At 29.2% G+C, this 15,762-nt stretch overlaps 1 protein-coding gene across 3 annotated transcripts in view; it reads left to right on the top strand.

Moving 5' to 3' along the window:
* The window catches only part of Skp2 (S-phase kinase-associated protein 2), a 91,740-nt gene that overhangs the window by 37,349 nt on the left and 38,629 nt on the right, over positions 1-15,762 (top strand). The gene's annotated exons all lie outside the window — the stretch shown is intronic.

Below are 15,762 nucleotides of genomic sequence, written 5' to 3'. Positions count from 1 at the left end.
CTTATTTCAAGGACTTGAAATAAGCATTTTATATATGAGACTATAACCTAGGGCTCTAGACTTTGATTCTTTATTTATTTACATATTTCTACTTATATCGTACATGGAGAAAATTTATATTTTTAAAAAGTAACTTGTCTTCTCTGGCGGAAATCAGTATATGGGAAGTATCCCAGGCAGCACGTCTCCAAAAATATAAGTATAATTTTGGTGAAATAAGGGTATAGTATTTTTTGCACTTTACTTTTATGAAATTTATACGAATGAAAAAGGCTGAAGTTACTGTTGACTCTTTATCGTTATTTTTACGAAAATTATATGAATCCGAATGTACTGAAAAAAACTACCGCCATAATGGTATATTTTATTCGTCACTTTTACGCATATTATACGAATCCGAATGTTCTGAAAGAATCTACTGCCTTTATGGTATATTTCATTCATCACTTTTACAGATATTATACAAAGTCTAAAAAGATTGAAAATGAAGTTTATTAATTCAAAATATTTAGTGCATTTTTGGCATTTCACTTTGTTTTCCTTTTCCAGGAACATGAAAAAAGGGGCATTCATATATGAGGCTAAAATTTTTCTATGAATTTTAACATGTGAGCTAAATCTTTACGTGCATTTTTGCAAAAAATTATATTTTCTTAATTTAAAGATCTTCAAAATAACTTATTTATTTTCTTATATCAAATTTGTTATTTTTATTCATATCAAAACTTACATTAATTTACACAATTTAATTTCTTTTATGAAAATCCTATTACACATTTAACCGGAATAAGCTGTATGTTAAATTTGTGTACTTTACTGCTGAGTTTGGTACAATACTCGCCTTATTTTATTTAGCAGATGTGGGCAATTAAATTGGAATAAGACTAGCAAGTGGGCAATTAAATTGGAATAAGACTAGCAAATCTTTCATGTCGAAGAATAGAATAATAAATAGAGCAGAAGATGCTTGAAAATGTTTAACTTCTTGAACAATAGTTTAATGTAGACCTAAGGATCATTAATTATAATCAAAGATATACTAATATTTTTATTTAATAATAATAATAATAATAATAACTCTACAAAATTGTAAGCTGAATCCTGATATTTTGCATATATTTCAGTTCCTTTAAACTTTGTTATAAAAATCACATGAGGCTAACATTTTTTAATTTTGTTTAATGTACGGAAAAAATGATATAGCGATTTTAATAATTTTTATATGAGGAAGAAATAAATAATGTAAATAAATAATTATAGTATATTTTATATTTTTCCTGAAACAGTTAAAGACATTCTTAATATGGAGATCTACAGAATAAGTACAAGGGTCCAGTTAAAGGAACTCAAAATTTACATAGTTAATTTTACGCTAACTTATAAAAATTAACCAGATTTACGATTATACACTGAGCATGCGCTAACACAGACATTTCTATTTTTCGTTGAAAAATTTAATTATTACCTTAATACAGAGATGCTGTGAATATAAATTTATATAATGCAAAAGTAAGTTTATTTCATATGCTAATTTAGAGGCTTTCTTAGTATGTTTAATTATAAAGAAGAAAAAAAAAGCGTTGCAATTCTTGTTCATTGACCAATGGCAAAGCAGGCACTTTCTACTTCCGGTTGTGGCGGGATATTTGTGAAGTCAGCAATGGCGGTCGAAAAGAATGGTAAAGTCGCAAAGAATACTGTTTTTTCGTGGATTGGCGTTTGTGACTGAATCCATCGATGTTACTAATTATTTGAAGAAAGTAAGTGAATATTTTATATTTTCAGTGTTTGATACTCGTACTTTCTTTACCTATATAAAATTTTATAAATAGCATCTGTGTAGGAAATGTGATTTTCCATGTGTTGTTCTTTTGTGTACGTGCCTAATGATTCATTTTCAGATTTGGTACCAAATCAATAAATTGAAAAAATTTTGCACTAGTCTGTTACTTACTGTTTGTGTCACTCCTGTTTGTATGTGTCTCACCTTTATATAGTTGTATTATTTTTACTCAAACATTTTAATATTTATCTTAAAGCATACTGTAATTAAGCAGGAAATAGCTTTTAATGGAAAAAGAAAGGCAGTATTAACATGACTAATTGTTCAGAAATCTGTTCTGGAAATATTATTTACCTTATGCCAAAAAGTAAAGCATGTAACTTTCATTTATTTATGAAATTCAAAATTTTTTACTTGCTTAGTATTTTCCCTAAAAATAATTTAATTTCTTATTTTTGAATTTAGTTTTATAAATTTGCTTTAATATATAATCTTTAACTCAAAGATATTGTGCTATTAAAACAGGAAATTTTATGCAATAGAAACACAGGTACTTTGTTCCAAATCTTTGTTTATTTTATTTTATATATACTGAATTTTCATGCACTTGTAATTACTGAAATATATCCTTTCATAAATAATAAGTAAGTCCTAAGTCCTTTCATGAATGCATTTCTTTTTTGTTTGTTTGATTTTGTTGTTTTAAAAGATTTGCCATAGTTAAAGAAAGAAAATAAAGTAAGAATGCTTTACTTTCAGTATTGAATAAATTTATTACTATTTACTACAGCTTCAGGTTTCTCTAAACATAATTTTCGAAGTCAAAACTTGATAGTTATGTTGATTATTAGACTTGCATGTAAAAATTTATTTAAAAGTTAGTATTTGATCTAAAATACCTTAAATTATTTGAATTATATTTTACTAAATCATGTATTTTGATATAACTAAATAGTTAAAAAAATGAAAATTGTAAATGTGCAGAAATGCTTATATAAAACCAAGAAATTGTTTATATTTTTGTTGCTTTTTCCCTTGTAAATTAAATATATGTATATATTACAGTCTGGGGAGTCAGCATCCTGCTGAATTGTAGTAAACGAGACGTCCAATCTACTAGAACATCAAAGACACACATTTGGATTTTCTATTTCATAGTTATTGAAATCATAATGGTATGTTTGTTTAAATTAGTACTCTTTATGGATGTGATAAAAATAAATACTGATAAGCTAAGAAAGGATTTATTTTCTATTAATTATGAACTGTAAATAATGTAACCAATTTTCTTCATAGTATTTACTAAACATTTTTTTTAAAAACGGGAGGTAGTCTTATTTATACAATTCTTGCACAGTGAGATACCAAGAAATAAAACATTTCAGGAATTTTCACTCAGTGTATCTTGATGTTTAAAATCATGTTGTTCAACGCCATATTACTTTTTCACAGGAAAGTAATTTTATTGATCTAACATCTGCATAAATCAAACTTTTTTAAGAATGATTACAGTTTCTAAGCTAACTTAAAATTTTCAGATTTAGAAAATATATGTTTAATGTAGCATTAGTTTTCCATGGAATAGAAAAGGTTTTAAAAATGTTCAGTTGTTAGAGGGAAATAATATAAATGAGATTGTCCTGATATAGTTTTAGCTGGAAATGAAACTGAATTTTCGGATAGTGAAGATGAAATTCTCTGCATTTAAGAATTCTAATAAAACTGATTAATGTAAATCCTCTGCATTTAAGAATTCTAATAAAACTGATTAATGTAAATCCTATGGTTCATGTAGGTATTCTTCTGTTATCAGGACCAGATTCAGAAATGTGTGTCTATATGCATGCATTTTTAAATGTAGGTGCTCGTGTGTGCATGTGTAAATTCTTTATGTATGTATGTGTATACTCATACACATATATGTGCATACATGCATATGCTTACATATCTACAGTGAAACCTTGAGATACGAGTTTAATTCGTTCCAGCATTCAACTGATATAGCGAATTTCTCGTATCTAGAAACAAGCTTCCCCATTGAAAATAATGGAAATTCAGTTAACCTGTTCCACACCCCAAAAAATATCAACATTTTAATATCAAGTCAATTTTTCCTAATAAATAACACTGGTAAATAATATAACCATAGTTTAAGTTTGTTACCAACCTTTTAACTCCTTCTCATTAATCCACACCAACAACAGCTTCTCAAATCTAGGAGTACTTTTATGGTGCTTGGAAGCAACGATAATTCCTTTGGCTACATCAAGTTTCTTAATTTCTTCCTGCTTCTTCAGAATAGTGTAGATTTTCGATGTTGAAAGGCCGCAAATCTTCGCCAATTCCATCACCATGCTTATGTTTATCTATGATTTCTTTCTTGATATCAAAGGCCATGGCCTCCTTATTTTTCCTTGCAGCACTATTTGAGGCAACAATCTTCTTGCGAGGCATCTTGAAATAATTATTTTCAAGTTAAATGTCAAAACAAATAACTTGCAATTGCACAAACACGTATTTAAAAGAACACTGAGTGATCTGACGTGGGGATTCCCCGAGTTGAGCCGGATAGGAAAATGGCACCTCCCATACCAACAGCCTGGCTCATTGCTTGTTACTCGAGTCAATGCTTGTATTTTGCTCATATTTTCCTCATATCTCGAGGTTTCATTGTACATGTCTGAATCCTGTCCTAATTACAGAGGAGTGCCTTTGCCAGTATTGCAACAGAGCTAGAATGAATTATTGTTTTAAATATGTGGAAAATGCATGCTTAAAGTACTGTTATTTTCTAAAAATATTCTGTATGTCTATTTTTTACAAGAAGAAAAAATAGCTAAAAGCTGTTAATTTATTTATTAGTCCAAAGGGGCTTTGTCCCTAAAGGACTATTTTTTTGTTTTGCTTTGGTTCACTATAAATTCACTGTAATGGTTTCACTTTTCAAACTGTTCCCACCAAATGTTAAGAGTCCCTAGTGTGGGATTAATACTCTCTATCTTAGTGCCCTCTATGACCTATGTTAGGGTTAACCTGTATAACTTATAAGGATTGCCAGTTTAGGCGAGATATCTAGGTAGTCATCATAATACGTACCTTATTTTTTATTATTTTAAAATTAAATTAAAAGTAATAAACTAGTTTTCAAGAATGGAGTTAAACTAGATTTGCATTCAACTCTGGTTTATTGTGTTAATGATGTTTTGCTGTAACAAATATGAATTTTATTTTAAGTATAATAATTTAAAATGTTTTTTCTAGAGAATGAAGTACTGCCACTAAGTCGTATTGGATATGTTGCAAGGTAATTTTCTATTCTACATTAACTCAAACTTTATATCCTGTTACAAATATATTGGCAGAAATAATTAAAACCTGACATTCAAAAAGAAAAATAATAACGTTAAATGTAGTATATTAGATGGTTAACTGTGGTTTGGCAGCTCATTAATAATCTTACACATATTGAATACGAATAATTTTGACAATTGCCAGTATTTTCAATAGTATAAAATTAGGTAAGAAAGCAGCTTTAGTTTAGCACCGATTTTAAATACAACTCTCTTAATTTCGAAGGTGATCCTGCACACACAGATCCTGTGTAATAGAAGGATCGGCAATGGCCCAGCAGTAAAGTCGCTGAGCGCTGGTTCGGTTCGACGTTCGAATCCCGCGAACAATCTGGCTGCATGGCTGTTTTCGTGGTTTTCCCCATGTGTGACGTGTATACGAGCCAGTTTTCTCCTTAGAAAGTCCTTCACGAAGGCATTCCTCACCTTAGGCAGATAGCCCTATTGTGCTTGCAGTAATTAAATAAACCTAAACCAAACCTGTTACAGATGTATTTTTATGTTACTAAAATAGTAAAACTTAAAACTAACCTGGATGGCACAAACAGCCCTTAGAGAGCCATGGCTGGCAATGCCTTGATATCTACTTTCTAGATGGTGAGCTCTGTGGTGTTTGTGCATAAATGGTCAGCTTGTTGCAGGCCCCCCGGTATTAAGTCCCCAATGAAACTTGGTACTAATTTTATCGACCCACTCAAGGGATGAAAGGCTGTTTCAACCTTGCCCAGCCTGGGAATCAAATGCCGAACCTCTGGTGCTGCTGCGTGACGCACTAGCCACTGTGCTACCGAACCTCCCTAAACTAGTAAATTTATGAAAATTATTTAAAAAATTCAAAATATCAGGGTACATTTCCATTTCGCCGTCGCAAATCTTGCCAAGCAGACTTAATTAGCGACAACACACAATATACAATTAAAATATGTTAACAAATGTTAGTTCTAAGAAATTTTTATTTTAAAGGCATAAACATTTTAATATCGTTTAAAATTTTGTAAAATGATAAATAAAGACAATAAATTTGCAGAAAGACATTAATTTGTATTTGTAAAAAGAGATTAATTTAAGAATTTACTATGCTTTCATAGTATAACATTCTGATTCGCCGTTTCATATCACGTGACCCCAAGTGATCTCATCTCATGTTAAACTACGCTAATTCTCTCAGTAATTATCTACATTAATTTCAAGTTAAATCTTAATTTGGAATACAAGTTTAAATGCAAGAATTATTTTATTTCGTATGAATAGGTTACTCAGAAATTATGTAAAACTATAGTGCTTTACTTTGCTAGTGTATTCTCATTAGAATTGATGAACTTAACCCTTGATTTTGCCTTTTCTATATTTTCGGGTGAGCGTGTGATTGCATCCTAATTGATATAATTACCACGAATGGCCTTAGGACATACAATTGAACTATCTGGTAAAAATTCTATGTAATTGTATCATAGTATTGAAAGAAACATTCAATCTGATAGAAATAGCTGCAACGTGTTTTGAAAATGAAACATAAAAGGTTTCCAGCAAGGATATTCTGTTTGGCATCGGTTGTACCATTTTGGGCGACTTAATCGCTTGCACCGGCTAAATGGAACAGTACCAATATTGGTTTGACAAAGGTAAGATGTAATTGAATATAATAAGTTGGAAATACTGTCTGTCTGTCCATGAGTTAAAAAATAATTTCAAATAAAATTTCTTTTTTCAGTTTTTCATGTTATTTGTTTAATGTTATTGTAATCTGATTTATCATATTTAGTCACATGTTCCATCCCTCTTTGCACTATAGTATATAATTCAAAGGACTTATCAGTTTCAGCAATATTTTTTTAAGCAGTATACATTTTTACCATAACTCTGTTTCTAAATCATATCCTGAAAAATTAAGGAGTAAAGTACACAAAAAAGGGAAATATGCAAGTAAATAATGGCATTTAGTGTTGTTTATGTGTCTAATATTTGTACTAGATTGTAAAAGTTATAAAATTCTATTAGCTTTTATTCTTTTTTAAATTGAGATGTTTCTTTGCACCCAAATGGTTAAAGCCTTCCAGAACTGGTACTTTGATCTAACTTCTATTCCTAACAAAAAATCCAGCTGCATACAGTTTACTCAATTTCTGCCATGTGTAAGGTAAACAGTATTAGCTTTTTTTAAATATATCTTTTACAACTATTCCATCAGGTAGATTTCTTTCATATTTTGCCTTAATTGAGTCAGCCTGCTAATTAAGAATTTATTAAAGTTAATATTTTAAGTTTTTGTATGTATAATCCATTTTAAGTATGTGCAAGCAAATGCATACATTAACAGTTATGTAGAATTATGTTTTGGGTATCAAATTCAGAAATTTTTGGGCTGTTTTTAGAAGATTTATTAATGATTTATATCATATTAATATTGGTAAAAAAATTCTGTGGCTTTTATATGAGAGTATATATTTTAAAATAGCTGCATGATATGGTAGAGGTAAAAAGCTTCGTGTGGATCATAAATTAATATTACGTGGGAATTTTTCATTTATTTAATAAAGAAAATATTCAAGCCACAATTAAATTTTTTTCATTGGATTATTTCCATACAAAGTTTGCAGCAAATATTTCCTGCAACAGAAGTGACAATTTTTATTTTGCCAAGACAGGAAATTTAGTTAGTGAAAGCAGTAACTCTATTTTGAGATGTTAAATAAGAAGGCAGATTTTTGAATTTAAATTGATTTTTGAAGGAAGACTTCATTTAGTCTTGCTATCATTCTACGTGGCTTTTAACTTTTTTATGGTATTTATAATTTTATTGTTATTCAGCTTTCTGTTTGCTTAGAATGCACATGAATGTAGACTTGAAATATTTTATATTGCAAACTGAGATGCCATTGTTATCATAATTAAAGATTTGTGTTCTGATTTTGGAGGAATTTACTGATTATACTTTTGATTGTGTATTGGTTTCTGGTTTATTGAAATGTGTAAAATAGCCTGTTAATGCATATACGCATGTTAATGACATGTATATATTTATGAAGTATTCTGTTATATGTATATAGTGTTGTGATTAGTTTTCTTCTTACTCTTTAAGAAAAAGTTATCTGTAAGAAAGCGAATATTCTTTACTATATGTAGGAGTAAAATTGGAAAGGCTAATGCAATATAATTAATACAAAATTAAGTTTTTTCTCGTGTACTTAAATACAAACATAGCCATTAAAGACTTTCTTAACCTTGCAGTTCTAAACAAATCTTTAGGTATTTTTTACTTGAAATTATAGGCATTGTGTAAGGTATATAATTGAAGTTTACTGTGTGATAGTATGAACTTAAATTTTTAATTACTAAAATGTAAATTTTTAAATATGAAATACTCAGTGCATTTTATATGCATCTTTTAATACTTCAACTATATTTAAAAACTGAAAACATCTGAAGTGTGAAATTATTACAAATTTTTCTTTTTCTTGTTTAGGAGCTGTTCTCAAAACATTGGGTGACAAAGAATTCACTTTTACAAAAATTGAGCAGGATATTAAAGACAGCGAACTATAGAACAAATATGGCAAAGCTGAATGAAATCTATGCTGAATTTTATTATTGAAAAAAATTATGCTCTTCAGATTTAATGTTAGTTTTTATTGTTTAACAGTAATTGCAGTTTTCGAATACCTGTAAAATAAACCTAATTCTTAAATTAATTTCATGTGTATTTCTTTTGCTAGTATTACAGTTCATAATACTTCAAACAACTTGAAATTTGATACTTGTTAATTTATGTGGGATATGTTCATAATAATTTTATAATTTAAATAACTCATTGTCATCATATGAGCATAATCTAAAATGCACAGCATTGGACAACAAATTAATAAAAAATTAGCCAACTTCTAATTGCTTTCTTTTGTCCAGTTGCCTCTTTTTAAATAATTTAATACCATAAAGCTATTTGATGAAAAAAAATAATTGGTATGTCCACATCAACATGTACATTTATTATGATGTTATAGAAAAAGTCACATGAGATAAATATTTAAAAACTTCAATATTCCTAAACAAATTAACTTTTTAAAATTTTATCTGGTATATAAGATAAAATAAAGAACATATTTAGATAATTTTGAATTTGCATAATTTTATGAACTTATTTATGAAATTAACAATTACATAGTAAAAGGGAACTTTTTAAAAATGCCTCGATAAAGCATTTCTTTTGTAGAAGTGAACTTTTAGTACTGATCTAATATATTTATAAGATTTTAAACTGAGAAAGACAACAATAATAGATTACAATACATTGCAAGAGTGACTGATAAATGTAAAATATTTACATATCATAATTATGTGTGTAATTAAAACAGAAGTTACTCGATTAACTTACATGCAAATTAATATTTTCTTTAACATGTTTTGGATAAACTTAATTTTAATAAATAAATATGTATATATTTGTGTATTATCTGAAGATATGAATGCAATATTTGTGACATTAAACATTCATCTTCAAGAAAAATAACAAAAAGTCAACTTCATAACTATTGGAAAAGGTAAGTTTTCTACAATTTCCTGGTCTATATTTAACAATTTTAAAATTTAGCACACTCATTCAAATAATCTAAATATATGATGTTTTCTTTTGCGCTACAGTCGTTTACTGAATTTGGTAATTAACTATATTGTACTTTAGATAGAAATTAACATAGATATTCCCCGTATTTTACAGTACAAAATCTTATATATTTGAAAATAATTGACCTAAATCTTCCCTATGTTTTCTTTGCATATGCGAATGACTTTGGTAAAAATTTAGTCCGATGTCTTTTCTTTACTGTGTATAAGTGTACATTTTTGGTAAAAATGTGCATAAATCTCCAGTTACCTATTTACTGCATTTTTCGTAAAATGTGCTTATTTTAATCTCGTATTTTTTATATAAATCTATGCAAAAATGTTCTGCATATTATGATTAAAAGATAAAATGTTAATTTAATATCAAATTTTTACATATCCACCTTTTAGGCATGTACAGCAATATGGAATATATATAATTGGAAAATTTAAATGCAAAAAAATTAATTTCTATTCAAAAATTACGTAGCACATAAAGGCTGAAAATCACTTTTAATATTTCATTTTAAAGTGACTACAAAATATGCAATAAATTTTTTAAACCTAAGTTCTAAATTTTAAATTAATTAATGCTATGAAATCACTTTGAAATGAAATATTAAGTGATTTTCAGCCTTCAAGTGTTACGTAATTTTTTAATAGAATTTTTTTTTTTTTTCATTTACTAGTGCATTTAAATTTTCCAGTTACATGTAACATAACTAAAAGGCAGATATGTAAGAATTTGACATAAAAATGACATTTTACCTTAATCATAGCATGCAGAAAGTTTTTGCATAGATTTATATAAAAAATATGAGATTAAAATAAGTACATTTTACGAAAAATGTAGTGAAAAGGTAACTGGAGATTTATGCAAATTTTTTACCAAAAAATGTGCATTTATACACAGTAAAGTGGAGAAGACATCGGATGAAATTTTTGCCAGTCATTCGCATATGCAAAGAAAACATAGGAAAGGTTTAGGTCAATTACTATCAAATATATACGTTTTTGTACCGTAAAATATGGCAAATATATACGTTAATTTCTATCAAATATATACGTTTTTGTACCGTAAAATACGGGGAATATCTACCTTAATTTTTACTTAATATATACGTTTATATACAGTAAAAAATCGGGGAAATTTATGTAAATTTGTATTAAATATATAGGCATACGTGAAGCAAAAAATTGAGATCTACGTATATGCGATAAATATACGTAAATTTTTACTAAAAATATATGTAAATCCCTGAAATTTACATATATTATACGTAAAAGTTGCAAATGAACAGCAGTCTCTCGCGTAAATATACCTAAATTTTATGTAAAAGTTACGTATAGTTTAACGTAAAAATATACGTAAATATTTAGTAATTGCCACTAGACACTTTTTATGATATTTTTACGTTCAACTTGAACGTTTTTTTTTTTACGAAAGGCCATTCGTAAATTGCACGTATTTTTCTCGTGCAATTTACGAATGCATGCTGCCTGGGATACAACTTTCAAAAAACTGTCTCTGTTTTGAAAAGACATGAAAAAGTCATAATATAAGAATATTTTTAACCCTCCAAGGGTTGTGGATCTAAAATTGGCTTTTCAATTCATTACCTACAAAAGTTACTGCCTTTTCCTGGTGATCTGATTTTGAATTCGGGTTATAATTACCTTGCTGCCTACTCTCCTGGTTTTTCATCACATCAATCTCCTGGTAAATAACCAAATTTCAGTAACAATTTTTAGCTTTTACTGATGAAAATGCTTCCTAGCAATAACTGAAATTTATTGAATTAATGAGACTTAAATTAGGCAAATTCCGATCCCCCACATCTAATCTAATCTTCATATTAGTTTTTCTCATTAAATTCTATTTCATCTGAATTGTATTGTTTTATTATTACATTTTACTGAGCTTTGACATATTAAATTTCATTTGTTCTTATTTGTCTTAATCGACTGTAGACATTTGTAGACTTTTATCTGAAGATTCAAGCAATGTTTAATCCTTTGCGGCATGGTGTGGTACGCACAGAAAAATTGAATGAAAAAGGATTTATAGGTTACTCTGAACCTTCTTTATTTACAGTAAATGACAGCTAATATCCTTATTCTATATTAGTTTTAAATTTTTACCTTGAAATCTTACCTAAAATCGAATGGCGAACCCAGGTGTTCCCAAAGTGGGCTCACCGAGACTCTAAGACTGCTAAGAGACAGTATTCTTTGTTTCTCTGCATCTCATCAGTCAGTTCATTGATGACAAAAAGGTGGGTCCACATCTGTGTTTCATTTCCTGTTTTTCTCTTTCTTCTTTTCTCTCTCTCTTTTTTTTCGGGGGGGGGGGGGGACATTTGGTTATCAACTAACAAATTGTTGGGGTGATTTTCTGAAGGTCAAGGGTAATTTTATCAGTTAGCTGTTTGGTTTTTCACTAGAGCAATTCTCTTTTTCTCTTTCGCTTTTATTCAAAGCTTCGCTAGCGCTACGTTTAATAGTTTTGAGTTGTAGACGTTTATTTAATTTTATAGTTTATAATTTCTTAATTGTAGATATAATATTAGTTTATTTATTTATTTTTTTTTTTTTTTGGATTTTTCATTATTTTCCAAATGAATTGAAGAGGGCTAACCATTTCTGAAGCACTGAAAGTGCTACACAAATTGCTTTCAGATAGTGAACCTGATATGGATCCCAGCATATGTGCAAAACATTCAATATTGGGTTGCGCTTTTTTAAAGGTGGTGTCACTTTCTTCGAAAAATACCACCATGCAAAAAATAAAACATGAAAAAATAAATAATGTAAATATCATATACCCAAGTTACTTTTTTTCCCATTCATACGCATATAACCAAAAGCGAGCTTTTTAGGGGTGTGCAGAGTAGCAGGTCTACCCATGGCACACCCTGGGTAATGCTAAATCTGCTACGGTATTCAGAATCTAAAGTTTTTTTTATCATAAGCAAAATCTCTTACTCTTTTGCGTGCTTCTCAGCAATGCTCGTTTCAGCACTCTTTCGAAGCTCTATTCAATCAGTGTGCCCTCTTCAGGTACACCCACAGAATTAAAACGATAATTGCTATCTTTACACAATTTTACTTGTGTACTCCACTAGGCATAATTAGACTGCCTACCCCTTTTTTTATCGAAATTCCAACTTTAAAAAGTACTGTGCCGGTAAGGGTTAATCTATCAATATCTATTTGTATTTAATTTTTTTGTTTCAATATATGGTACATTACTAAGTTTATCTGAACAAATATTATGTGCATTAATTGTTAATTTTATTTTCATTGTGCTGAAATGTACTTTGGTAAATAAAAGCTTTTCTTTACTACTGAAGATTTTCTAAGTCTAAAGGTGTAAGAAAATAATTAAATAGTTCAGTAACTTGAACCACATCATATTATAAGTCAGTTGGGAGTTCCTTTGAATCGGTGTCGTTGTGCTGCAGGAAAAATCCTCCTCTTTTTCTTTTCTTTTCTTTTTTTTTTTTATCTTCTTGGTTTTAAGATTTCAACGTTGGAAGCTATGATATTGGAATCAAAAGGGTCAACATACAAAGTAAACCAGGAGAGGGTCATTTTGGCATTATAACCAAGAAAATATTATTTATTGATGACATTTTGGAGAACTCAGAGCCAAATCTGTAATGCTTGTAAGGTAAAAGCTGACAATCACAACATTTTTAAGCATTGAAATTCCCCTCCCCAAAATTATATCAAAAGACTCTGAAATGTGCCTTAAATATTTAATTTATTCAGTATTTGCATATTACCTTGGCACAGTTTGCTGATTTTTTACAGATGGAAAGATAAATGTTACCTATCAAGAGTGCAAATTGGTTGTTTTCAATACTTTTTTCAAAAAGATTTCTAAAGTATTAACCCATTAACTGCCAAAACTACAAGGAATGTTTCTTTTCTCATGAAAATAATAAAAAATATTAAATTAAACATTTATAACATAAATTTACATTGAAAATTAAAAAAATGCTCTTACCTGTGGAAAAAGTGAGTGTTGCGTTTGCGCAACGTCAGCGGAATAAGACTGCGGATGTTTAGTGAGTAGAATTGTACTCATGTGATGTTTCTTTTGAGTGGAGTGCAGGATTGCTTTTTAGCTGTATAACGTTTTATAAATCTACAAATCACTTTAATTAATTTAATATTAAAATATACATTGTATTTCTTTTACAAATACAGATTATTTCATTTGAAAGGTTCAAGCATGAAAAGCTTGATTATAATCATGATGTAAAGCTAAATTGCATACATTGCATCTATAAACAGTCTGGCTATGGTACTCTTTACAACATTTTGTTATCAACGGACTTAACGATAAAATGTTTACCATCTCCATGCAATGGTTTTTGAATGCTGAATTTACTAGGTCTTCCTGTTGCTGATCTATTTTTGGCTAATTCTACACTCTCAATAGAAGTTTGCAAAAGGAATAATGCATTCTCGTGTCTGGAATCTAAAAGAGACTTAGTAAAAAGTGGTGATATTTAGTAAGTTTAGATACGGTCTCCCTCCTATAATTTATCAGTATTGTCAAATGCAAATTCTGTTTCATATTCCTGTACTACAAGCGTGATATCAATTCTCGTACGACAGGAACAGAAATGTCCTGATCAAAAGACCAATACATTTTTTCTTGAGGTAAAGAATGATATCCTGTAAGCAATAATATTCCAATAAATCTTCTCATATAGGCTTCAGATGCAATAAATTCTGTTCCCCCCCCCCTCAGCATATATATTTGTTTGTTCAACGAGAAGAGAGTAAATGTGTAGACCAAAAAGAAAATCTGTGCTCTAGTATTACCTCGCGTTTTGTCTTTTGTAATTTCTTTTCTATCTCTTTCTTCATGTTTTTCCTGAGACATAACTAACAGTTCTTTTTTATCCACTTCAAGATTTCAGTCTTCTACTTTTTAAACTTTTTAGTATGACTATAACTGCTTTTAGAAGGCTGAAACTTACTTCTTACGTGAATTTCAACTTTCCCAGCAGTATCATTTGGTAAAATATCATTATCATTATTTAAAACATTGCCATTCCTTTCTTCTTTGTCACTAGCCTCTGCAATTTCTGGGGGAACAACAACAATATCAGTTTCATTCTGGTCATTATTAACATTATCATCATCTGTATCTTCATCAAAAATTCTTTGAAGGGCTTCTTCTAATGTAAGATACCTCGTTCTAGGTATTTTTAAACAACCAGAACATCGAAAGGAATAAGTGAAAAAGGGAGATTGACTACCCGTTTCCTGCTGACATTGCATCAATGCAACACCTGTTTTCCCTTCCTTCCCAACGCAAATATAAACATCTGACTGATGTAATGTTCTGATAAACGGTGACCTTGACTAAAAATAGATCACTCATAAAGACGGCAATTCTTTCGTTAAATACTTTCAGCAAAAATATATCCGGTCGAAAATTTTGCTTAAAGTATGAGATTAATTATTATAAACAAAATTATTGTTGAAGGCAAATATTTTTTTTACAGAAATAATCTTCATAATATTCCCTACACAAAATCATCTGCTGGTATAAAATATCTTAGGTAGTTATATTTATATATGCATTTATTTTTACCGTTGTGTCAACGCAACACCAGCGGCTAATGGGTTAATTGAGTTAAATTGTTGTCGGCAAGTTGAATTATATGTAGGCAAGTGATATCGACGTATGAAAAGTCAACAGACTTTTTCAATTTAAAGTAAAAATTTTAATTTTTAAATAAAGGATTACATGACGTATTAAAAAAGATAAAAGCCTTTTTTCTTCTTGAGTATACAGCAATCTGTTTTTGCATAAAAGAAAGAGAATATCTGAGACTTGATAGTACTCAAACCTTGGGAGTGCCAGCTATCTACCCAACACATCTCTTTATTGTTCTCTTTAGAAATTTTGCATCAAAATTCTATATTCCTGAAGAAGTTTTATTAAAGTGTCTTCCATTGCTAGCAGATTCCAAGCACATTTTCAAATTAAGTTTAAGGCATAAAAAT

Source organism: Stegodyphus dumicola, chromosome 6 (genome assembly GCF_044657685.1).
Source record: "Stegodyphus dumicola isolate Sdum_Otavi_A_Nest chromosome 6, ASM4465768v1".
Classification (NCBI taxonomy): domain Eukaryota; kingdom Metazoa; phylum Arthropoda; class Arachnida; order Araneae; family Eresidae; genus Stegodyphus; species Stegodyphus dumicola.
Note: the sequence above shows the minus strand (reverse complement) of the source record. Positions and strands in the feature narration are given on the sequence as shown.